Genomic DNA, 25,481 nt, shown 5'->3' with positions numbered 1-25,481 from the left:
TGGCTTGTTGAACACCACCAGCCGCAAAGAGTGATGAGACAATTTGGGCTGTATCAGGAGTGCCCACCACTGTGGCAAGACACGAACAAGGCGCTTCATAGGTAAACTTCTGGAATCATGCGATGGAAGATTCTTGATAGAAGAGGTACAAACTAACTTGTTGATTCTTGCAGGCTTGATAGGCAGCGGCAGAGGAAGATCACAAATTGGCCAGTCCATCATAGCGGCCACATCGCAGCGTTCCAACACTGTTTCTAAGCGGCACGGAATGCTGGCCCTGAGCAGATTGTGCCTCACGACTTCGCCGCTTTCAACAACTACCTCGAGTGGTTCCATGAGAACACGCGTATCGAGTTAGTTAAGCACGCGTATCCTGAGGAGATCTTGGACGACCCCATCCAGTTCGATGAGGTTGGGCAAAGCCAGCACGACACCTTTGCTCGCAGAGGGAGATCGACTTCTATTGCTTCCGAGCTAAACTTCGTGGTAATGGATTCTCTCACTAACTAGTACATCATCTAGATTGCCATGTGCTCGCTTCAATTGTGTATGCTATGTTTGTCACAGCGGGAGGAGATCCAAAAAACAGCCGAGGAGTGCGAGGTTATGTGGGAGCAGAGCGGGAGAGATGAAAAGCCTGTCGGACCGTTGCGGTATTTCATTAAGGTATGATCACCAACTTTGAATGTACGGTACTATGATGTGGTGGCTTTGTAACCATTAATGGCATGACACAGAACACTGCACGAAAGATGCGGCGGTTAGCTAGGTTGCTAGGTTGCCGGGAAGGCGAAATCGCTACATCTTCCTCTTCAGAAGAGCGGGAGGTATGGACTATTTTGTTGCTGTCAAACACGTTCTTACTAATTTCAACTTTTGTAATCTCATGTGTTCATGTTTGTGAAGATTCCCGAGGACGACCTAATTCTGAGTCAAGGCATACTTCCAAAGCATACCTCCAAGCAAGCCCCACGGTCAGCTTACCAGTTCAAGCCAAGGGGCAAGGCTCCAAACCGGTACACTCCGGAAGATTATGTCAACCGAGGAAAGAAGGTTGTCACTGAGGAGGATGACGGGCCGCCGCGGAGATCAGCTTTGTCGAGGATGAGGAACGACGAGCCGTTCTCTTCAGATGAGGAGGAGGAGGAGGAGCAGGAGGAGGAGCAGGAGCAGCAGCAACAACAGCCACAACAGCGGACGAAGAGGATGACCGTCCGGAAGCAGCCCGCGAGGACGGCACGTCGAGGACGCTACTAGGATGTGCTACGTGTTTTTGTGAACTCTATATTCATAAGTATCGATTTGTGAACCCTATATCATTTCGAACCATGGTCTGTAATGCTACTTGTTGTTTGAATCTACGTGCTACAATGTGACCTATGAAGTGTTATATGTGTATGTCATGAAATTACTACTTGTTATGTCTAATGTTGTACTCGTAACTGTTGGAGTTTGGTAGGATTTTTCATGTTTTTAACACAAGTCAATGTGTGGCGCCCTTCCCACTGGCGCCACAAATGCTAGTGTGGCGCCCGTGGCATCGGCGCCACACATGCCAACTTATATGAACTATTGGGTCGAAAACATCCAGGGGCTCCGGACGATAAGTCCTTAGCCATTTTCGCGAGCCTCTATGTGTGGCGCCCGTGGCATCGGCGCCACACAGGCTAGTGTGGCGCCCGTGGCATCGGCGCCACACATCGAGCCTCGCAAAACGGCTAAGTCCCAGAGGATTTGTCTCACAGTATGTTTTGGGCAATTACAAGTGCATGTGTGGCGCCGTTGGGAGGGGCGCCACACATGCTGCCACGTCGGATGGGCGCACCAGCTCAGCGGCGGGGGGGGGGGGGGCACGTCGGCTGGGACAGTGGCGCCGGCAGGAGGGGAGCCACATAGGCATGTGTGACGCCCGTGGGAGGGGCGCCACACAAAAGGGTTAGATTGGTGAAATAGTTTCGCTGGAGGGTCATTCTGTGCTTTTCTTTCACTTTTGGGTTATTTTTGTATAAATCGCCCCGAGCAAGCAACGCAGCAGCCCTGCAGATCCTTTTTTTTTCTCTTCTGACACGCGGGGCCCGCCGTATCATCCCTAAACCTCCAGCCTGAAGTCGACGCGCGACACGGAAACGACTTGGAAACAAGTTCCACAAAAATCTCACCAAAACCGTTAAAATTTCCCACGGATTTATGCTCCTCTATATAGGCCAATATCTCCTCTGTTTTTCCCCCCCTGAAAGCCCTAGATTTAGCGCCGCCAGGATGCTGATACTGCTCGCCGGAGTAGCTCGCCGTCGCCGCCGTCATTCGCCAATTCCGGCACATATCCGAGGCTAAAGACTCCGCTTCTATCTCCTGCTTTTCTAATTATTTCGTCTGCTTCTTTTGACACTGGTTGGCCGTCCTAAAACGCAGCGTAGTCGCCGCCATCAACGAACACCGAAGTTCACCGCCGGTCAACGCCTCCGTTCGTCCACAGCTACCACACGAGGAAGAGGAAGACAGCACCAAGTATGTCACCGTGATCTCCGTGCCCCAATGCTTCTCGTCGTGCACCTCTCCTCTCCGAACACCGGCCCTTTCTCCGAACACCGGCAAAGCGTCACGCAAGTCGACCACCGAATCATCGTCACCAGCAACACACGATGAGCATTGGTAAATCCTTTCCCCAGCACTAGGTAGGATGTAGCATGTGCGGTATCCCTGGACCAGACTATGATTTTTAGACACGTATTTTCTTTTGTCACGCATGGACATAGATTGTTGTAGCTTTGTACTAGTTCACGCGCACGAATCGATCTGTTCGCGTTATCGTGTATGTACTAGCTCACCTCTAACTCTAAAATTCTATATCAAATCATTCATAAATCGGTTTTAGATGATTCTTCTTGCTTTGAGTTTATAATTAAATTCTCTACGATTTTTATGTAGAGAGTTTTTCCACCCGATAAACTTTTCCAGACAACTTTTCGTACAACATCAAAATTTAACCGCGACATGTTTAATCTTGTAAAATTCGTAAATAATGTTTGGAAACTCGGATTCTAACAAATAATATGTCGTTGAACTCACAAAAATGAGGAGAACACAGTGGTGCAATAAAATTTGACTTATGAATTGTTTCGAATATTCAAATTTAAATATGTAAGTTGAGTATTTTCTGCATGGTTCAAATTCTACAAATTTAGATCAAATGATTCCTCTTGCAAATGGAACTTATTGATGTCCCCTGTCCATTAACATCAGTGCCTAAAACTTATAGAACTATTTGCAAGTATTCAAGTCTAAATATGAGAACTTGAGTAGTTTCGACATAACTTAAATTCTATAAATTATTTTAAATTGATTCCTTTTGTAACTGAATCACATCGGAACTATCTATCCAGTAGCACACATGTTTAGTTTAGTTGATTATATTCACTTCACATGGTTTTAGATTTTAAGTAATATCTTTCTATGTGTCATACGACACAATCCATAGATCCTACTTGATCATATCTTTTCTTTTGAATATGTGTTACTCATCAATATCCATCGAAACTATTATCATAATTCATTTTTGTAAACATTGAGATTGAAGCTTAAACTCATAATTCTATTTTTCCAAAGTGAATCATATGATCATAACCCATCTACCAAAATCATTTAGATATTTTCATCATGTCCAGGATCATATCTATCCAAATTATATTTGCCTTGCTCACAATATTCAAACTACACATGAGTTAATTGGGTAAATTGTGACAAATCTTATTTATATATTTTCCCTGTGCAAATGTTGTGGAGACACTCTACACATGTGTTGAAACCTTGACATCCTTTAGAATCTTTGATCCACATCTTGAATACCATTCATGTCTACCCAATCTCATGCCATTTGATCATATTTATTAAGCTCGGGCTATTCAAATTACAAATGAGTCATTTGAGTAATTAAATATACCATTAGTTCATACCCAAGTATATGTATGAATTTGTGCTACTTTGATGAGTGTTTTCACACTAGGTCAAGTTGCTTTTTAAATTGCACTTGCGATGCTTGTGAGAGTTTCTAAAACACAAGCATCATTATAATTATCCATCCTTGAGTAGCAAACAACCATGGACCATAGGTTCTTATCAATCATTTTTTTTCTAAGGACTTGACTTAGACAACCACTTTCTTTCCAAGTATTTGACCCATCCATTCAATATCTCAAATTCATATCTTGCAAGCCATACCTCTTCCATACCTTCAATTTCACAATTAACCATCAATTTGATGAAAACTAAAATAAAATGAATAACAAATCTTTCTAAATTGTTGCCTTGCTTGATTTTGTTGTTGTTTGAATGTGTGTTTATGTTCTGTTACTTTTATGTTATAGTTGTACGAAGAGATATGAGTTTTGATTGAGAGAAGTGCAGAATTCTTCAATTACCAAAAAGGCTAGTGTCACACACTTTCTGTCCTATTATTTTTGTATGCACATTGTAGTTATTTTCAGTAGCTAAGTATGTGTAGGAGTTTTTCAAATTATATATTGCTATGCCAATAAACCTATCTAGGATAGCCATATGTTTCCATGACATGATTCTTGTCGCCATCGTATTGTAGAATGCTTAGCCCTGCTATTTTAGATGCGTGGATTGGGAATCATGATGTGATTTGTTTCGTTGGAAAATATTGTTTTGATGTAATAAAACAACCTAAGATAATGAATCATCTGGGTGGAAGTGGTTTGCTTGGTTTATGTCGAGTGGTTACACCGGAGTCATGTCTATGGCGGTCGTGTGTATCACACTTGTGGTTGGCCACCCAGAAACAAAGAGATTTGACAGGTTTCTAGTTTAGTAGCTTCCAGTACAACCACATGTCATATGGGCTCTGTCTTGACTAATTAAGTTATAGGACCATGGCCAGTCATGTATCAGCAGGTAGTTAATTGTAGGTTGGGTATGATCCGAAGCGTGGTTCATGGTTCTATTTCCCAAAGGTCTCGTCTTAGCTTTCACCCGACCATTTGAGCAAATTGAGAATCATGGTAAAAGGGGCTGGCTAGGTCATGTGGGCAAAGTGTACATCCTCTCGAGAGTGTTAAACTAAGTACTTAGCCGTGTCCCCGGTTATGGACATTATGAGCAACTAGAGTCTGGAACTGTTTGGAGGATCTCATCATTCCAATTTCATAATAAAACTTGATGGGACAAACAATGGGTTTAGGAGCATGCAAAGCTAGGTTGTCTTGTGTTTACATGGGTCTATGCTAGCATGTCCGTAGATGTTTAGGAGCATATGAAGCTAACCGTCTTGCGACGGCATGGGTTATGCTAATATGTTCCTAGACGATGTTTCTGAAAAATAAAAATTGTTTATAAAGGATAGGGAAACTATTGCTTTTCGTAAAAGATTTTAAACTCCACCTGCCAAATGAGCACGTAGGTATTAGGCGCCATTTATATATCCACCAAATAGTGACATTTGCCAATACAATTCCAAATGTATTGACCCTGCGTGGCTGCAACATTTTATGTTGCAGATATTCCGATGAACAAGTGAGGTTCGATGGTTAGGGTTACGAGTCTATACTCGACATGCTCGCCTGTGGCACATGAAGACGAAGGACTCCATGCTATCATGGATCGTTGTGAACTCTGATATTGAGCTAGCCTTGTGCTATGCAATTTGTAAGTTATTATGTATTTTTGGATCATGCGATGTAATAAAGACCTTTGTTTCTTGGTATTACATCTTAAACTGTTTGTGCTAGCGATTGATCCAGGGACTAGCACAAATAAGCACAGAGATTCAACCCATACCGGGTCGGATCACTACAGTTGTCCTTATATGAACTCATCCATATATCATCGAATACGCGATTTAGTTGTGGAACTATATGCTTATGTTGTTCATACTAATTTGTCCTTAGTCATCGAGGTTGTGTTGGACACACAACTTAGACTAATGTGTAATTCGCTGATGACTCTGTTCCACTTATCATGGGCATGGTGATGCTAATCCGACTTACACGGACTTGGCTGAAGTGTTTAGTGAGTCGGACTGACCCACAGTGAGACGCAACGAGCAAAGTCGTTATTTGCATGTCCATACCAATGTAATCCTTAGACCTAAGGTTATTGCATGATCTGAGTTGTGGATCGGCCGACTTAGGTTTTGTCAAACGTTGTTCTGCAATAAGGCAATAAGGAAGTTATAAAGGCAGAGTTGGGGTCGACTGAGAAACAAGCTGCGTGACATGAAGAACCAAGATGGGATTTTGCCCCTCCACTTGGAGAGATATTCTATGGGCCCTCTCGAGTGATATGATTCAGGAAGCATGGCCATGCGTGACTTGGTTAAGTGTTAACCGAGGCGATCGACTAAGGGTTAGTTGGGTGAACCACATATCACAGACCGAGAAGAGAGTTGATATATCAAAGGGATGACAACAACTCGCCTATAGCTTGACAAGGTATATCGTGAGGCAAAAATGACTAACACATAAGTCGCATTGAAAGGTTAGTTGCCATGACTTTACGTCACATGGGAGCTGGCAAGTTCTGCTAGGAGCCACTACCAGTTATCGACTTGAGACCAAGTGTTCATGGAAGCGAGTGAGACTAGAAGCCATGACAGGATACTTGGAGGGGTAACTCTAGTCGTGTCCAAGTGGTTGTGAACCTGCAAGGTCACACACTTAAGAGCAAGGAGCCAGTTGGATGTGATCCGACTAAAATGGAGTCGGTTCGAGTTGGACTCAAACCGGACCAGGAGTGAGTCAGTGAGTTGGACTTACAGTGACCGGAGTAGGGCCCAAGTGAGTGGGATGCAAGTGTTGTGAAGCTCACGACTCACTCCCTATATAAAGTGGGGCGGATGTTGCCCAAAGGGCAAGGTTAGAGCATTCCATGAGTTGGAAACCCTAGCCCCACCCAGTCCAGCCGCCGTACTAGATCTAGAAGTTCACTGTCGGTGCTCCTCCTCGTACGTGTAGATACCGGAAGAGGCGTTGCACGTGTGACGCTTCAAGGCGAAGGAGTTCGCTAATCTGGGAGCTGTTCGTGGGATCGGCTCGGAACAGATCGAGGACTGCACTGCCCCGACACACTTCATTAAGTTTCGCACCTGCGCGTCTAGTGGTAATCCTCGTGGCCTTCTTCTTGAGCTAGTTCATGGGTGTACCGCGTAGAGAAAAGTTTTGTTTTCTGGTGCGTGGCCCAACAGTGGTATCAGAGCTCTAGCGTCTGGTTTTAGGCCCTGGATCTCTGATGTCTACGGGTGCTTCTATTCTTGTAGACAGTGTTGGGCCTCCAAGAGCAGAGGTTTGTAGAACAGCAGCAAGTTTCCCTTAAGTGGATCACCCAAGGTTTATCGAACTCAGGGAGGAAGAGGTCAAAGATATCCCTCTCAAGCAACCCTGCAACCACAAAGCAAGAAGTCTCTTGTGTCTCCAACACACCTAATACACTTGTCAGATGTATAGGTGCACTAGTTCGGCGAAGAGATAGTGAAATACAGGTGGTATGAATATATATGAGTGGTAATAGCAATCTGAATAAAATATGGCAGCGAGTAAACATGCAACAAAACAGTAAACAAACGGAGATTCGATGCTTGGAAGCAAGGCCTAGGGATCCTGCTTTCACTATTGGACACTCTCAACAATGATCACATAACGGAACCACTCTACACTCTGTTGTTGGATGGTGAACACCACTAATTGTGTAGGATTACACGAACCCTCAATGCCGGAGTTAACAAGCTCCACAATATTCGATATTCATGTTTAAATAACCTTAGAGTGCATGATAGATCAACACAACTACACCAAGTACTAACATAGCATGCACACTGTCACCATCACACTATGAAGGAGGCATAGATCACATCAATACTATCATAGCAATAATTAACTTCATAATCTACAAGAGATTACAATCATAACCTACGCCAAGTACTACACGATGCACACACTGTCACCATTACACCGTGGAGGAGGAATAGACTACTTTAATAACATCACTAGAGTAGCACATAGATGATATTCAACTAGATCACATAAAGAGAGAGATGAACCACATAGCTACAGCGGAGCCCTCAGCCCCGGGGGTGGATTACTCCCTCCTCATCATGGAGACAGCGATGGCGGTGAAGATGGCGGTGGAGACGGCGGTGGCGATGACTCTGATGTCTACTCACGCTTCTTTTCCTGTAGACAGTGTTGGGCCTCCAAGAGCAGAGGTTTGTAGAACAGCAGCAAGTTTTCCCTTAAGTGGATCACCCAAGGTTTATCGAACTCAGGGAGGAAGAGGTCAAAGATATCCCTCTCATGCAACCCTGCAACCACAAAGCAAGAAGTCTCTTGTGTCCCCAACACACCTAATAGGTGCACTAGTTCGGCGAAGAGATAGTGAAATACAAGTGGTATGAATAAATATGAGCAGTAGTAACGGCACCAGAAAAGTGCTTTGCTGCCCAGGACTGGCGTGTGGTTGATGGTGGTAATATTGCGGACAGTACAAATGCAGTAAAACAGTAAACAAGCAGCGATAGCAGTATTTAGGAACAAGGCCTAGGGATTATACTTTCACTAGTGGACACTCTCAACATTGATCACATAACAAAATAGATAAATAGATGCTAGACTCTACACTCTCTTGTTGGATGATGAACACCACTAACTGTGTAGGATTACACGAACCCTCAATGCCGGAGTAAACAAGCTCCACAATATTCGATGTTCATATTAAATAACCTTAGAGTGCACGACAGATCAACACAACCAAACCAAGTACTAACATAGCATGCATACTGTCACCTTCACGCTACGAAAGGAGGCATAGATCACATCAATACTATCATAGCAATAGTTAACTTCATAATCTACAAGAGATCACAATCATAACCTACGCCAAGTACTACACGATGCACACACTGTCACCATTACACCGTGCAGGAGGAATAGACTACTTTAATAACATCACTAGAGTAGCACACAGATAAATTGTGATACAAAACACATTGTAGTCATAAAGAGATATAAATAAGCACTTCACTATGCCATTCATAACAGTGAATAAGTATTCTGTGAAATATAGCCTAAGAGACCCACACGGTGCACACACTGTCACCTTTACACACGTGGGACAAGGAGTCTCCGGAGATCACATAAGTAAAATCCACTTGACTAGCATAATGACATCTAGATTACAAGCATCATCATATGAATCTCAATCATGTAAGGCAGCTCATGAGATTATTGTATTGAAGTACATAGGGAGAGAGATTAACCACATAGCTACCGGTACAGCCCTTAGCCTCGATGGAGAACTACTCCCTCCTCATGGGAGACAGCAGCGGTGATGAAGATGGCGGTGGAGATGGCAGCGGTGTCGATGGAGAAGCCTTCCGGGGGCACTTCCCCGTCCCGGCGGCGTGCCGGAACAGAGACTCATGTCCCCCCAGATCTTGGCTTCGCGATGGCGGTGGCTCTGGATGGTTTCTCGTACCGTGGCTTTTTCGTATCGAAGACTTAGGTCAGGGACCTTTAAATAGGCGAAGAGGCGGAGTCGGAGGGGGTACGGAGCCACCACACAATAGGGCGGCGCGGCCAAGGCCTGGGCCGCGCCAGCCACATGTGTGGGCCCCCTGTGGCCCTCCTCTGGTGGCTCTCGGGTGTTCTGGAAGCTTCATGCAATCCTAAGACTCTGGGCGTTGATTTCGTCCAATTCCGAGAATATTTCCTTACTAGGATTTCTGAAACCAAAAACAGCAGAAAACAGGAACTAGCACTTCGGCATCTCGTCAATAGGTTAGTTCCCGAAAATGCATAAATATGACATAAAGTATGCATAAAACATGTAGATATCATCAATAATGTGGCATGGAACATAAGAAATTATCGATACGTCGGAGACATATCAGCATCCCCAAGCTTAGTTTCTGCTCGTCCCGAGCAGGTAAACGATAACAAAGATAATTTCTGGAGTGACATGCCATCATAACCTTGATCATACTATTGTAAGCATATGTAATGAATGTAGCGATCAAAACAATGGTAAATGACATGAGTAAACAAATGAATCATATAGCAAAGACTTTTCATGAATAGTACTTCAAGACAAGCATCAATAAGTCTTGCATAAGAGTTAACTCATAAAGCAATAATTCAAAGTAAAGGTATTGAAGCAACTCAAAGGAAGGTGAAGTTTCAGCGGTTGCTTTCAACTTATAACATGTATATCTCATGGATAGTTGTCAATGCAAAGTAATATAACAAGTGCAATATGCAAGTATGTAGGAATCAATGCACAGTTCACACAAGTGTTTGCTTCTTGAGGTGGAGAGAAATAGGTGAACTGACTCAACATAAAAAGTAAAAGAAAGGCCCTTCGCAGAGGGAAGCATTGATTGCTATATTTGTGCTAGAGCTTTGGTTTTGAAAACAAGAATCAATTTTGTCAACGGTAGTAATAAAGCATATGCATCATGTAAATTATATCCTACAAGTTGCAAGCCTCATGCATAGTATACTAATAGTGCCCGCACCTTGTCCTAATTAGCTCGAATTACCTGGATTATCACCGCAATGCATATGTTTTAACCAAGTGTCACAAAGGGGTACCTCTATGCCGCCTGTACAAATGTCTAAGGAGAAAGCTCGCATTGGATTTCTCGCTTTTGATTATTCTCAACTTAGACATCCATACCGGGACAACATAGACAATAGATAATGGACTCCTCTTTAATGCATAAGCATTCAACAATTATTAATTTTCTCATATGAGATTGAGGATATTTGTCCAAAACTGAAACTTCCACCATGGATCATGGCTTTAGTTAGCGGCCCAATGTTCTTCTCTAACATTATGCATGCTCAAACCATTCTAGTGGTAAATCTCCCTTACTTCAGACAAGACGGACATGCATAGCAACTCACATGATATTCAACAAAGAGTAGTTGATGGCGTCCCCAGGAACATGGTTATCGCACAACAAGCAACTTAATAAGAGATAAAGTGCATAAGTACATATTCAATACCACAATAGTTTTTTAGGCTATTTGTCCCATGAGCTATATATTGCAAAGGTAAAGAATGGAAATTTTAAAGGTAGCACTCAAGCAATTTACTTTAGAATGGCGGAGAAATACCATGTAGTAGGTAGGTATGGTGGACACAAATGGCATAGTGGTTGGCTCAAGGATTTTGGATGCATGAGAAGTATTCCCTCTCGATACAAGGCTTAGGCTAGCAAGGTTATTTGAAACAAACACAAGGATGAACCGGTACAGCAAAACTCACATAAAAGACATATTGTAAACATTATAAGACTCTACACCGTCTTCCTTGTTGTTCAAACTCTTACTAGGAATTATCTAGACCTTAGAGAGACCAATTATGCAAACCAAATTTTAGCAAGCTCTATGTATTTCTTCACTAATAGGTGCAAAGTATATGATGCAAGAGCTTAAACATGAGCACAACAATTGCCAAGTATCAAATTATCCAAGACATTTTACCAATTACTACATGTAGCATTTCCCGTTTCCAACCATATAACAATTAACGAAGCAGTTTCAACCTTCGCCATGAAAATTAAAAGCTAAGAACACATGTGTTCATATGAACCAGCGGAGCGTGTCTCTCTCCCACACAATGAATGCTAGGATCCATTTTATTCAAACAAAACAAAAATGAAAACAAAAGCACACAGACGCTCCAAGTAAAGTACATAAGATGTGACCGAATAAAAATATAGTTTCAAGAGAAGGAACCTGATAATTTGTCGATGAAGAAGGGGATGCCTTGGGCATCCCCAAGCTTAGACGCTTGAGTCTTCTTGAAATATGCAGGGGTGAACCACCGGGGCATCCCCAAGCTTAGAGCTTTCACTCTTCTTGATCATATTGTATCATCCTCCTCTCTTGACCCTTGAAAACTTCCTCCACACCAAACTCGAAACAAACTCATTAGAGGGTTAGTGCATAATCAAAAATTCACATGTTCAGAGGTGACACAATCATTCTTAACACTTCTGGACATTGCTCAAAGCTACTGAAAGTTAATGGAATCGAAAAATCCATCAAGCATAGCAAAACAGGCAATGCGAAATAAAAGGCAGAATCTGTCAAAACAGAACAGTTCGTAAAGACGAATTTTATTGAGGCACCAGACTTGCTCAAATGAAAATACTCAAATTTAATGAAAGTTGCGTACATATCTAAGGATCACTCACGTAAATTGGCATAATTTTCTGAGTTACCTACAGAGAATTAGGCCCAGATTCGTGACAGCAAGAAATCTGTTTCTGCGCAGTAATCCAAATCTAGTATGAACCTTACTATCAAAGACTTTACTTGGCACAACAATGCAATAAAACTAAGATAAGGAGAGGTTGCTACAGTAGTAACAACTTCCAAGACTCAAATATAAAACAAAAGTACTGTAGCAAAATAAACACATGGATTATCTCCCAAGAAGTTCTTTCTTTATAGCCATTAAGATGGGCTTAGCAGTTTTAATGATGCACTCGCAAGAAATAGTATTTGAAGCAAAAGAGAGCATCAAGAGGCAAATTCAAAACACATTTAAGCCTAACATGCTTCCTATGAAAAGGAATCTTGTAAATAAACAAGTTCAAGAAGCATAATGCAACAAGCATAGGAAAACTAGACAAGCTCAACTTCAAGATTTTAAGCATATAGAGAGGTGTTTTAGTAACATGAAAATTTCTACAACCATATTTTCCTCTCTCATAATAACTTTCAGTAGCAACATGAGCAAACTCAACAATATAACTATCACATAAAGCATTCTTATCACGAGTCTCATGCATAAAATTATTACTCTCCACATAAGCATAATCAATTTTATTAGTTGTAGTGGGAGCAAATTCAACAAAGTAGCTATCATTATCATTCTCATCATCAAATATAGGAGGCATATTGTAATCATAATCAAATTTATCCTCCATAATAGGCGGCACCAAAAGACTACTATCATTATAATCATCATAAATAGGAGGCAAAGTATCATCAAAGTAAATTTTCTCCTCAATGCTTGGGGGACTAAAAAGATCATGCTCATCAAAACCAGCTTCCCCAAGCTTAGAATTTTCCATAGCATTAGCAACAATAGTGTTCAAAGCATTCATATTAATAACATTCCCATTAGAATGCATATAAAGTTCCATGGGTTTTTTAATTCTCTCTTCAAACACATCATGTCCTAATTCAAGATAAAGTTCATAAAGATCTCTCATATTTTTGTTATTTTCCATTATGCCTAACTAGTGTAAACAAGAAACAAAAAGATGCAATTGCAGGATCTAAAGGAAATAGCTTCGAGTACTTACAACGGCGGAAAATAGCTTAGTAGCCGAGATCCGGAGTGTGAGTACCTTTTACCTTTCCTCCCCGGCAACGGCGCCAGAAAAGTACTTGATGTCTACTCACGCTTCTTTTCCTGTAGACAGTGTTGGGCCTCCAAGAGCAGAGGTTTGTAGAACAGCAGCAAGTTTTCCCTTAAGTGGATCACTCAAGGTTTATTGAACTCAGGGAGGAAGAGGTCAAAGATATCCCTCTCATGCAACCCTGCAACCACAAAGCAAGAAGTCTCTTGTGTCCCCAACACACCTAATAGGTGCACTAGTTCAGCGAAGAGATAGTGAAATACAGGTGGTATGAATAAATATGAGCAGTAGTAACGGCACCAGAAAAGAGCTTTGCTGCCCAGGACTGGCGTGTGGTTGATGGTGGTAATATTGCGGACAGTACAGATGCAGTAAAACAGTAAACAAGCAGCGATAGAAGTATTTAGGAACAAGGCCTAGGGATTATACTTTCACTAGTGGACACTCTCAACATTGATCACATAACAAAATAGATAAATAGATGCTAGACTCTACACTCTCTTGTTGGATGATGAACACCACTAACTGTGTAGGATTACACGAACCCTCAACGCCTGAGTTAACAAGCTCCACAATATTCGATGTTCATATTAAATAACCTTAGAGTGCACGACAGATCAACACAACCAAACCAAGTACTAAAATAGCATGCACACTGTCACCTTCACGCTACGAAAGGAGGCATAGATCACATCAATACTATCATAGCAATAGTTAACTTCATAATCTACAAGAGATCACAATCATAACCTACGCCAAGTACTACACGATGCACACACTGTCACCATTACACCGTGCAGGAGGAATAGACTACTTTAATAACATCACTAGAGTAGCACACAGATAAATTGTGATACAAAACACATTGCAGTCATAAAGAGATATAAATAAGCACTTCACTATGCCATTCATAACAGTGAATAAGTATTATGTGAAATATAGCCTAAGAGACCCACACGGTGCACACACTGTCACCTTTACACACGTGGGACAAGGAGTCTCCGGAGATCACATAAGTAAAATCCACTTGACTAGCATAATGACATCTAGATTACAAGCATCATCATATGAATCTCAATCATGTAAGGCAGCTCATGAGATTATTGTATTGAAGTACATAGGGAGAGAGATTAACCACATAGCTACCGGTACAGCCCTTAGCCTCGATGGAGAACTACTCTCTCCTCATGGGAGACAGCAGCGGTGATAAAGATGGCGGTGGAGATGGCAGCGGTGTCGATGGAGAAGCCTTCCGGGGGCACTTCCCCGTCCCGGCGGCGTGCCGGAACAGAGACTTCTATCCCCCAGATCTTGGCTTCGCGATGGCGGCGGCTCTGGATGGTTTCTCGTACCGTGGCTTTTTCGTATCGAAGACTTAGGTCAGGGACCTTTAAATAGGCGAAGAGGCGGAGTCGGAGGGGGTACGGAGCCGCCACACAATAGGGCGGCGCGCCAAGTCCTGGGCCGCGCCAGCCACATGTGTGGGCCCCCTGTGGCCCTCCTCTGGTGGCTCTCGGGTGTTCTGGAAGCTTCATGCAATCCTAAGACTCTGGGCGTTGATTTCGTCCAATTCCGAGAATATTTCCTTACTAGGATTTCTGAAACCAAAAACAGCAGAAAACAGGAACTGGCACTTCGGCATCTCGTCAATAGGTTAGTTCCGGAAAATGCATAAATATGACATAAAGTATGCATAAAACATGTAGATATCATCAATAATGTGGCATTTAACATAAGAAATTATCGATACGTCGGAGACGTATCAGACTCCGGGGGCAATTCCCCGTCCCGGCAGGGTGCCGGAACAGAGACTTCTGTCCCCCAAATTGGAGTTTCGCGATGGCGGCGGCTCTGGAAGGTTTTCTCTGGTTTCGTCAATCGGTGTCGAGGAATTAGGTCAGGAGGCTTCAAATAGGCGAAGAGGCGGAGTCAGAGGGGCCACGGGGGACCCACACACTAGGGGGGCGCCCCCCTTGGCCGCGCCGCCCTGTGGGGTGGGGCCCCCTGGCTCCCCTCTGGCCCTTCTTCGGTGCTCTGGAAGCTTCTGGGCAAAATAAGATATTGGGCGTTGATTTCGTCCGATTCCGAGAATATTTCCTTACTAGGATTTCTGAAACCAAAAACAGCAGAAAACAACAACTGGCCCTTCGACATCTCGTCAATAGGTTAGTTCCGGAAAACGCATAAAAACGATATAAAGTGTGAACAAAACATGTAGGTATTATCATAAAACAGGCATGGAACATCAGAAATTATAGATACGTTGGAGACGTATCAATCTCGCATATGTGATATGCGTGTAGCTGCAGATTGGATCTGTATGCTGTGAATCGGTGGTAGATCTATGAGATAGATCGATTTTGTGTGGTTTGATTGGATCAATCGTACAAGGGGTATGTGGATGATCTGGTTCAGATGATCAATGAGATTGGTCAGATCTGAGGTGAGATCGAAAATTCGTGAAAGTGTTTCACGCGATTAAGAAATCCATGAACGGATTGCAGATTAGATCTGCGGTTTCCGAAATTGTCAGGCGCTGCCCCTTCAATCCCCTCCCACTATCCGGCTTCGCCTAGTCATAGCGACTTAGATGTCGTTGTGAGGTTCACATCGCCCGATAGAATGTGATTCTACGTATGCATAACTTGTTGTTGCAGGGTATTGTGAATGGTATGGCTTATGTGCATGTGATGTATGTAAACCATATGTGATCTGCGAATCACAGTATGTCAGCCGTTTGGAGCCAAAGTGCTGAAAATTTGATTGTATAACGACATGTGTGCCGACTTTTCTTAGTAATGTGATTACAAGCTAGTGTAGCTTTTGGAGAAGCGGGATGATATGCAAGCTAGCAGCCGGTGGCATGTAGTAAGATGGCGCATATCAAGAGTTGATTGTGGGCCAACTTACAGCTTCGTGGAGATGGAGATCACAATGAAGAGAGCCATACCATTTCACATGTTAATTTGATTATCCGTGTTTTTGTTATGTCTCTGTTTTACCTCTATGCGATAGACGGTAGAAAGTAATCCCTCAAAGAAGGTCTAGTCGGTTGCCTCGCCAGTGTTGCACCATCACAAGTTGGGCATTCTTAGTAGTGGGCTGATAAAATTGAGGTGCTATCAATTCTTCTCAACTAGGTGGGATTGTGTCAAACACTTTCAGCGAAAGCACTTGGTAAGATAGAAGGGGATATCACAACGGTTGTGGGCCTCGGGGCAAAGGGTGTCGGGAGCCAGGGCATGAGATGCCACCCGACCAACAGGAGTCGTATGAGATGCGATTACAAGGAGTTCTCTACCTAGATCACTTGACGGCTAGCGGTGATGCTAAAACTCACTAGTCGACCTGCTTATCTGGGATCCTGCATCACTTAGCAACCATCGGAGGGATATTGGTTCTAGTGGGAGCATAAATATTAAAATGTTTAATATGCTTGCTCTTTTATGAATACATGTATTTAAGTATTTTTGTATACTTTTCTGTTGTAGATCAATGGCACCTAACAACACCATTCAAGTGACCAGTTTGCTTTGAGGTCTATCTTTAGAGAAATATAAACTTAATTGAACTAACTTCACAAACTGGCATCGTAATCTGAGAAATGTTCTCAAAAAAGACAATAAGGATCATGTTCTAGACAAACCTCTTCCAGATGAGCCGGGTGATGATGGGACAGCTAGCCGCTGTGAATAATGCCTACCGTCGCGCTCTGGATGAGTCCACGAAAATTAGTTGTTTGATGCTTGCTCACATAGAACCGGACTTGCATCAGCAGCTCGAGAATGTTGAGGCCTACATATGATCGAAAGCCTCAAAAGTATGTTCCAGACTCAGGCAAAGACCGAGAGGTATCAAGTCTGTCAAGCTTTGCTTGGCTGCAAGCTCAAAGACGGTGATCCACTAAGTCTGCATGTAATCAAGATGGTTGGTTATGTGCAGTCTTTGGATAGGCTAGGTTCCCTATTGACGAAGAGTTCGCTATAGATATAATTCTGAACTTTCTTCCCAGTGCATATGAACAGTTTATTTCAAACTATCACATGCATGGTATGGATAAGAAGCTCACTGAATTACATGGGATGTTCAAGAAAGCGGAGGGCTGACATCAAGAAGGGTACTAATCAAGTGTTGATGGTCCAGAATAAGGCTAAGTTCAAGAAGAGTTCTTGGCCAAAGAACAAGGCAAAGTCTAAGGGAAGCAAGGCTGCGGACCAAGTCCAAAGCAAGGCTTCAGAGGCTAAGAAGGGTTCTTCAACCGGTTCCCCTTGCTTCTATTGCAAGGAGGAGGGCCACTGGAAGAGGAATTGCAACAAGTATTTGGCTGACAAGGTCTAGAGTGGAAGTGGGACTTCTAGCTCAGGCATGCTTGCATGCAATGTTATGGATCTTTATCTTGCGGATGCTCCTATCAGCTCATGGGTATATGATACCGGATCAGCGATTCATATCCGCAACTCGTTGCAGGTGCTGGTAAGAAGTAGGAGCGTAGCAAGAGGTAAGGTTGACATTCGGGTCGGCAACAAAGCAAGAGTTGGTGTGTTGGAACTCGGCACGATGCAACTTTATTTACCTTCAGGATTCCTAATGGAACTAAATAATAATTATTATGTTCCAGAGCTAAGTCGAAACATTATATCCGCATCATGTTTGATGAGTTAGGGGTATGAGTCAAATATTAAGGACAATGGTTGTTCTAGATATTTGAACGGTATGTTTCATCGCTTTATACCCGTCCGGCACAGGTTATATATTATGGATCTTGATTGTAGGTCGATCTATAACGTAAATGTCAAACGGTTAAAACCAAATGATTTGAATATGAATTGCTTCTGGCACTGTGTTGACGCGTAAAGCACACGCCCGTTGGGAACCCCAAGTGGAAGGTGTGATGCGTACAACAGCAAGTTTCCCTCAGTAAGAAACCAAGGTTTATCGAACCAGTAGGAGTCAAGGGCCACGTGAAGGTTGTTGGTGACGGAGTGTAGTGCGGCGCAACACCAGGGATTCCGGCGCCAACGTGGAACCTGCACAACACAATCAAAATACTTTGCCCCAACTTAACAGTGAAGTTGTCAATCTCACCGGCTTGCTGTAAACAAAGGATTAAATGTATGGTGTGGAAACTGATGTTTGTTTGCAATGAGCAGCAGAGAACAATGATTGCAGTAGATTGTATTCAGATGTAAAAGAATGGACCGGGGTCCCCAGTTCACTAGTTGTGTCTCTTCAATAAGAAATAGCATGTTGGGTGAACAAATTACAGTTGGGCAATTGACAAATAGAGAGGGCATAACAATGCACATACATATCATGATGAGTAATATGAGATTTACTTAGGGCATTACGACAAAGTACATAGACCACTATACAGCATGCATCTATGCCTAAAAAGTCCACCTTCGGGTTAGCATCCGCACCCCTTCTAGTATTAAGTTGCAAACAACAGACAATTGCATTAAGTATGGTGCGTAATGTAATCAACACAAATATCCTTAGACAAAGCATTGATGTTTTATCCGTAGTGGCAACAACACATGCACAACCTTAGAACTTTCTGTCACTCTCCCAGATTCAATGGAGGCATGAACCCACTATCGAGCATAAATACTCCCTCTTGGAGTCACAAGTATCAACTTGGCCAGAGCCTCTACTAGCAACGGAGAGCATGCAAGATCAGAAACAACACATATATGATAGATTGATAATCAACTTGACATAGTATTCCATATTCATCGGATCCCAACAAACACAACATGTAGCATTACAAATAGATGATCTTGATCATGATAGGCAGCTCACAAGATCTAACATGATAGCACATGAGGAGAAGACAACCATCTAGCTACTGCTATGGACCCATAGTCCAAGGATGAACTACTCACACATCAGTCCGGAGGCGATCATGGTGATGTAGAGTCCTCCGGGAGATGATTCCCCTCTCCGGCAGGGTGCCGGAGGCAATCTCCTGAATCCCCCGAGATGGGATTGGCGGCGGCGTCTCTGGAACTTTTCTCGTATCGTGGCTCTCGGTAAAAGGGTTTTCGCAACGGAGAGTATAAGTAGGCGGAAGGGCAGAGTCGGAGGGCTGACGAGGGGCCCACACCATAGGGTGGCGCGGGCCCCCCTTGGCCGCGCGGCCCTGTGGTGGCGGCGCCTCGTGGCCCCACTTTGTATCCTCTTCGGTCTTCTGGAACCTCCGTGGAAAAATAAGACCCTGTGCGTTGATTTAGTCCAATTCCGAGAATATTTCCTTTGTAGGATTTCTGAAACCAAAAAACAGCAGAAAACAGGAACTGGCGCTTCGGCATCTCGTTAATAGGTTAGTGCCGGAAAATGCATATAAATGATGTAGAGTGTATATAAAACATGTGAGTATTGTCATAAAACTAGCATGGAACATAAGAAATTAATTATAGATACGTTTGAGACGTATCAAGCATCCCCAAGCTTAGTTCCTACTCGCCCTCGAGTAGGTAAACGATAACAAGGATAATTTCTGAAGTGACATGCTATCATAATCTTGATCAATACTATTGTAAAGCATATGAGATGAATGAAGTGATTCGAAGCAATGGTAAAGATAATGACTAAACAACTGAATCATATAGCAAAGACTTTTCATGAATAGTACTTTCAAGACAAGCATCAATAAGTCTTGCATAGGAGTTAACTCATAAAGCAATAGATTCTTAGTAGAAAGTTTTGAAGCAACACAAAGGAAGATATAAGTTTCAGCAGTTGCTTTCAACTTCAACATGTATATCTCATGGATAATTGTCAACACAAAGTAATATGATGTATGCAAATAAGCAAGTATGTAGGAATCAATGCACACAGTTGACACAAGCGTTTGCTTCTAAGATAGAAAGAAGTAGGTAAACTGACTCAACATAAAGTAAAAGAAAGGCCCTTCGCAGAGGGAAGCATGGATTGCTATATTTGTGTTAGAGCTTTTATTTTGAAAACATAGAAACAATTTTGTCAACGGTAATAATAATTCACATGTGTTATGCATAAGACATCCTATAAGTTGCAAGCCTCATGCATAGAATACCAATAGTGTTCGCACCTTGTCCTAATTAGCTTGGATTTACATGGATTATCATTGCATAACATATGTTTCAACCAAGTGTCACAAAGGGGTACCTCTATGCCGCCTGTACAAAGGTCCAAGGAGATAGATCACATTTGATTTCTCGTTTTTGATAGATCTCAACTAAGGACATCCGTACCGGGATAACATAGAAAACAGATAATGGACTCCTCTTTAATGCATAAGCATTCAACAACAGGTAATATTCTCATAAAATTTTGAGGATTAATGTCCAAACTGAAACTTCCACCATGATACATGGCTTTGGTTAGCGGCCCAATGTTCTTCTCTAACAATATGCATACTCAAACCATTTGATCATGATAAATCACCCTTGCTTCAGACAAGACGAACATGCATAGCAACTCACATGATATTCAACAAAGGTGTAATAGTTGATGGCGTCCCCAGAAACATGGTTACCGCTCAACAAGCAACTTATAAGAAATAAGATACATAAGGTACATATTCTTTACCACAATAGTTTTTAAGGCTATTTCCCATGAGCTATATATTGCAAAGACAAGGAATGAAATTTTAAAGGTAGCACTCAAGCAATTTACTTTGGAATGGCAGAGAAATACCATGTAGTAGGTAGGTATGGTGGACATAAATGGCATAGGTTTTGGCTCAAGGATTTGGATGCACGAGAAGTATTCCATCTCAATACAAGGCTTTGGCTGGCAAGGTTGTTTGAAGCAAACACAAGTATGAGCCGGTACAGCAAAACTTACATAATAACATATTGCAAGCATTATAAGACTCTACACTGTCTTCCTTGTTGTTCAAACACTTCACCAGAAAATATCTAGACTTTTAAGAGACCAATCATGCAAACCAAGTTTCAACAAGATCTATGGTAGTTCTTCATTAATAGGTGCAAAGTACATGATGCAAGAGCTTAAACATGATCTATTGAGCAAAACAATTGCCAAGTATCAAATTATTCAAGACAATATACCAATTACCACATGAAGCATTTTCTGTTTCCAACCATATAACAATGAACGAAGCAGTTTCAACCTTCGCCATGAACATTAAAAGTAAAGCTAAGAACACCAGTGTTCATATGAACGAGCGGAGCGTGTCTCTCTCCCACACAAAGAATGCTAGGATCCGATTTTATTCAAACAAAAACAAAAATAAAAACACATAGACGCTCCAAGTAAAGCACATAAGATGTGACGGAATAAAAATATAGTTTCACTAGAGGTGACCTGATAAGTGGTCGATGAAGAAGGGGATGCCTTGGGCATCCCCAAGCTTAGATGCTTGAGTCTTCTTGAAATATGCAGGGATGAACCAGGGGGCATCCCCAAGCTTTGAGTTTTCACTCTTCTTGATCATATTGTATCATCCTCCTCTCTTGATCCTTTTGAAAACTTCCTCCACACCAAACTCAAAACAAACTCATTAGAGGGTTAGTGCATAATCAAAAATTCACATATTCAGAGGTGACATAATCATTCTTAACACTTCTGGACATTGCACAAAGCTGCTGAAAGTTAATGGAACAAAGAAATCCATCCAACATAGCAAAAGAGGCAATGCGAAATAAAAGGCAGAATCTGTCAAAACAGAACAGTCTGTAAAGACGAATTTTTTAGGGGCACTGGACTTGCTCAGATGAAAATGCTCAAATTGAATGAAAGTTGCGTACATATCTGAGGATCATTCACGTAAATTGGAAGATTTTTCTGAGTTACCTACAGAGGGGGCTACTGAAATTCGTGATAGCAAGAAATCTGTTTCTACGCAGTAATCCAAATCTAGTATCAACCTTACTATCAAAGACTTTACTTGGCACTACAATGCAATAAAGTAAAGATAAGGAGATGTTGCTACAGTAGTAACAACTTCCAAGACTCAAATATAAAACAAAATTGCTGTAGTAAAATAATGGGTTGTCTCCCATAAGCGCTTTTCTTTAACGCCTTTCAGCTAGGCGCAGAAAGTGTGAATCAAGTATTATCAAGAGATGAAGAATCAACATAGGAGTTGGGAGTTTTCTCAACAATGCATTGTATCTTATCTATGTAAGTTTCAGAGGCTCCTCTTTCATTACTTTTAGGCTTACTATCCTCCTCAAATAAATTTTCAGGAACAATCCAATCAAAATTCTTTTCTAGTGCCTCATGCATTCCTAAGAGCTTGCAAGGTATTAGTGCTTTAATCTCCCCCTCACAATTGACTTTATTAGTGTACTTTAGTCTATCTTTTTTCCATCTTTTCAAGGGTATTTGCAAAATTGGTATAAAAGCCAAGCATCTTATGTTTAATAAAGATTTTTCTAGCTTCTCTAGCTACATCACCGAATTCTTTAAGAAGGGTTTCTAAAACAAAATCTCTCTTTTCTCCTTCTTCCATATTAGAGAGTGTAAGAAACATATGTTGCATTATAGGGTTAAGATTAACAAATCTAACTTCCAACATGTGTACTAAAGAGGCAGTAGCAATTTCATAAGTAGGAGCAAGTTCTACCAAGTGTCTATCTTCAAAATCTTTAACTGTACTAACAAGAGTGAAAAATTCTTCTATATTATCTCTTCCAATGATAGACCCATGCCCTACTGGTATATCTTTCAGAGTGAACTTAGGAGGAAGCATGATGAAATAAACAAAAGGTAAATAAAGTAAATGCAAGTAACTATTTTTTTTGTGTGTTTTTGATATGAAGAAAGCAAACAAGACAGTAAATAAAGTAATGCAAGTAACTAATTTTTTTTGTATTTTTGATATAAAGAAAGCAAACAAAATAGAAAATAAAACAAAGTAAAGCAAGACAATAACAAAGTAAAGAGATTGGATGTGGGAGACTCCCCTTGCAGCGTGTCTTAATCTGCCCGGCAACGGCGCCAGAAATTTAGCTTGTTGACGCGTAAAGCACACGCCCGTTGGGAACCCCAAGTGGAAGGTGTGATGCGTACAGCAGCAAGTTTCCCTCGGTAAGAAACCAAGGTTTATCGAAACAGTAGGAGTCAAGGGCCACATGAAGGTTGTTGGTGACGGAGTGTAGTGCGGCGCAACACCAGGGATTCCGGCGCCAACGTGGAAGCTGCACAACACAATCAAAATACTTTGCCCCAACTTAACAGTGAGGTTGTCAATCTCACCGGCTTGCTGTAAACAAAGGATTAAATGTATGGTGTGGAAAATGATGTTTGTTTGCAATGAGCAGCAGAGAACAATGATTGCAGTAGATTGTATTCAGATGTAAAAGAATGGACCGGGGTCCCCAGTTCACTAGTGGTGTCTCTCCAATAAGAAATAGCATGTTGGGTGAACAAATTACAGTTGGGCAATTGACAAATAGAGAGGGCATAACAATGCACATACATATCATGATGAGTAATATGAGATTTACTTAGGGCATTACGACAAAGTACATAGACCGCTATCCAGCATGCATCTATGCCTAAAAAGTCCACCTTCGGGTTAGCATCCGAACCCCTTCCAGTATTAAGTTGCAAACAACAAACAATTGCATTAAGTATGGTGCGTAATGTAATCAACACAAATATCCTTAGACAAAGCATTGATGTTTTATCCCTAGTGGCAACAACACATCCACAACCTTAGAACTTTCTCTCACTGTCCCAGATTCAATGGAGTCATGAACCCACTATCGAGCATAAATACTCCTTCTTGGAGTCACAAGTATCAACTTGGCCAGAGCCTCTACTAGCAACGGAGAGCATGCAAGATCATAAACAACACATATATGATAGATTGATAATCAACTTGACATAGTATTCCATATTCATCGGATCCCAACAAACACAACATGTAGCATTACAAATAGATGATCTGATCATGATAGGCAGCTCACAAGATCTAACATGATAGCACATGAGGAGAAGACAGCCATCTAGCTACTGCTCTGAACCCATAGTCCAAGGATGAACTACTCACACATCAGTCCGGAGGCGATCATGGTGACGTAGAGTCCTCCGGGAGATGATTCCCCTCTCCGGCAGGGTGCCAGAGGCGATCTCCTGAATCCCCCGAGATGGGATTGGCGGCGGCGGCGTCTCTGGAACTTTTCTCGTATCGTGGCTCTCGGTAACAGGGTTTTCGCGACGGAGAGTATAAGTAGGCGGAAGGGCAAAGTCGGAGGGCTGACGAGGGGCCCACACCATAGGGCGGTGCGGGACCCCCTTGGCCGCGCGGCCCTGTGGTGGCGGCGCCTCGTGGCCCCACTTCGTATCCTCTTCGGTCTTTTGGAAGCTCCGTGGAAAAATAAGACCCTGGGCGTTGATTTTGTCCAATTCCGAGAATATTTCCTTTGTAGGATTTCTGAAACCAAAAACAGCAGAAAATAGGAACTGGCGCTTCGGCATCTCGTTAATAGGTTAGTGCTGGAAAATGCATATAAATGATGTAGAGTGTATATAAAACATGTGAGTATTGTCATAAAACTAGCTTGTAACATAAGAAATTATAGATCGTTTGAGACGTATCACACTGTCGACTTGGTCATATAAGTTGGAAGCGCATGAAGAAGCTCCATGATGATGGTCTTCTGACTTCGTTCGACTTGGAGTCGTTCGAGACATGCGAGTCCTGCCTGCTCGACAAGATGACCAAGACACCATTTGCAAAGAGTTGCGAGAGGGCATCTGACTTACTTGAGCTCATACATAGTGATGTATGCAGCCCAATGAGCACGACAGCTAGAGGTGGTTATGAGTACTTCATTACCTTCACTGATGATTTAAGTAAATATTGATATGTCTACTTAATGAAACATAAGTCGGAAGCCTTTGAAAAGTTCAAAGAATAACAGAATGAAGTACATAATTCATACACATGCAGTCTTGGTGAAGGGGTTGTGTGAAGCAGGGCGTGGGGGGGGGGGGGGTGAGGGGCTCCAGATGCTGCAGAGGACGAAACAATTTGGGTGGCGGCTAGATACTCGCGCTTATGCAGCAGTGGTTGATTTGTTGTGCCGGGAACAAAGGGTCGTGGAGGCTGAGGAAATGTTGGAGGAGATGT

The 25,481-nt window shown here is 42.3% G+C and overlaps 1 long non-coding RNA gene across 1 annotated transcript; it reads left to right on the top strand.

Annotated features, from left to right (window-relative positions):
* Positions 1–2,112: 2,112 nt before the first annotated feature.
* LOC139832801 (uncharacterized) lies at positions 2,113–5,725 on the top strand. Its single transcript, XR_011747294.1, has 2 exons — positions 2,113–2,652; positions 5,517–5,725. It is a non-coding gene; the product is annotated as an uncharacterized lncRNA (long non-coding RNA).
* The last annotated feature ends 19,756 nt before the right edge of the window (positions 5,726–25,481 follow it).

Source organism: Lolium perenne, chromosome 6, assembly GCF_019359855.2.
Source record: "Lolium perenne isolate Kyuss_39 chromosome 6, Kyuss_2.0, whole genome shotgun sequence".
NCBI classification, from domain to species: domain Eukaryota; kingdom Viridiplantae; phylum Streptophyta; class Magnoliopsida; order Poales; family Poaceae; genus Lolium; species Lolium perenne.
Note: the sequence above shows the minus strand (reverse complement) of the source record. Positions and strands in the feature narration are given on the sequence as shown.